The sequence below is a fragment of the Chelonoidis abingdonii genome, chromosome 21 (assembly GCF_003597395.2).
Source record: "Chelonoidis abingdonii isolate Lonesome George chromosome 21, CheloAbing_2.0, whole genome shotgun sequence".
Taxonomy (NCBI): domain Eukaryota; kingdom Metazoa; phylum Chordata; order Testudines; family Testudinidae; genus Chelonoidis; species Chelonoidis abingdonii.
In genome coordinates this window covers 2,371,129-2,371,906 of record NC_133789.1, presented here as the reverse complement: position 1 = coordinate 2,371,906, position 778 = coordinate 2,371,129, and positions in this window count along the sequence as shown.

The window sequence follows — 778 nt, the reverse complement described above, 5'->3', positions numbered from 1 at the left end:
TCGCTGAGATGCCAATGGATGTTTTGTACGATGGAGTGAAAGGGGAGATGTCCAGCAGTGTGAATGGGGTGGGGTTGGCATGACAATTTCCTGTTACATTATTTGTGTGGTGGTGAAATTCTGGAACTTGTTGAATAGAGCATGTACACTGACCACTGTCGAGAACAATGCTAGCCTTTCAAGGTGGACTAGTTACTTTTGATTGGTGCTTTTCTCTCAGCACAAGCACACTTCCCTAACATCGCTATTTCAAGCAAATCATGTGTATTGATCAGTCTCACCGCTCCTCCCCACGTAGCTCGTAAGGAGAGTTGTGTTGCACCTTCATTATGGACTTGGTCTTCAGAGAGTACAGAAGTGTCATTCTGCCACTCAGAATAAGGCTCTCTTGCCAAAGATGACTATTCAACAGCCGGAACTAGTCAGCTGAGTGAAACAGTGAGATTCACTAGCATGAGATATATGTGCCATGGGACTGGAGCCTACTAGAGTTAGGAGCAATTCGATCTCTCTGTATAAGGAGAGCTAAATTCTATATTGTGTTTGCGCTGAGAGAAGAGAAAGGATTCCATATAGAGAATAGCTTATTGAAAACTACTTGCTGTTTGACACCTATTCTCCAAAGTTCTCCCTCTGGATCTGAAGACAATCGCTTCCAAATTATGCCTCTCAAACCATCTCCTGTTATGTAGATAGCGCTCTGTATTACGCACTTATGGCTTCATCCTACTATCCAAGTGTCCCAAATCTTGAGGTCTATCACTCATCCCAGTCATGT